This window comes from Cicer arietinum, chromosome 3 (genome assembly GCF_000331145.2).
Source record: "Cicer arietinum cultivar CDC Frontier isolate Library 1 chromosome 3, Cicar.CDCFrontier_v2.0, whole genome shotgun sequence".
NCBI classification, from domain to species: domain Eukaryota; kingdom Viridiplantae; phylum Streptophyta; class Magnoliopsida; order Fabales; family Fabaceae; genus Cicer; species Cicer arietinum.
In genome coordinates, this window is record NC_021162.2 from 50,574,167 (window position 1) to 50,574,371 (window position 205).

At 37.1% G+C, this 205-nt stretch overlaps 1 protein-coding gene across 1 annotated transcript in view; it reads left to right on the forward strand.

Moving 5' to 3' along the window:
• The window catches only part of LOC101499648 (pentatricopeptide repeat-containing protein At1g06143-like), a 17,103-nt gene that overhangs the window by 1,765 nt on the left and 15,133 nt on the right, over positions 1-205 (forward strand). The window lies entirely within an intron of this gene.

Here is a 205-nt window from a genome sequence, read left to right on the forward strand (position 1 = left end):
CTCATGGTTGCTGAAAATCATTATGGTCCTTTTATCTTATGAAAGCATCAAATTGAGGTATGGAGTGAGAGTGAGTTCAAATGCATGAGTATAAATTAAGTGAGATGAACAGGAATACCGTATTTCCCACAATTCATTTGGGGCTCGCTACGTATGGCAGAAGCCCTTTGAGTAATAATTGACTAATGAGCAAACTTGAATTTTG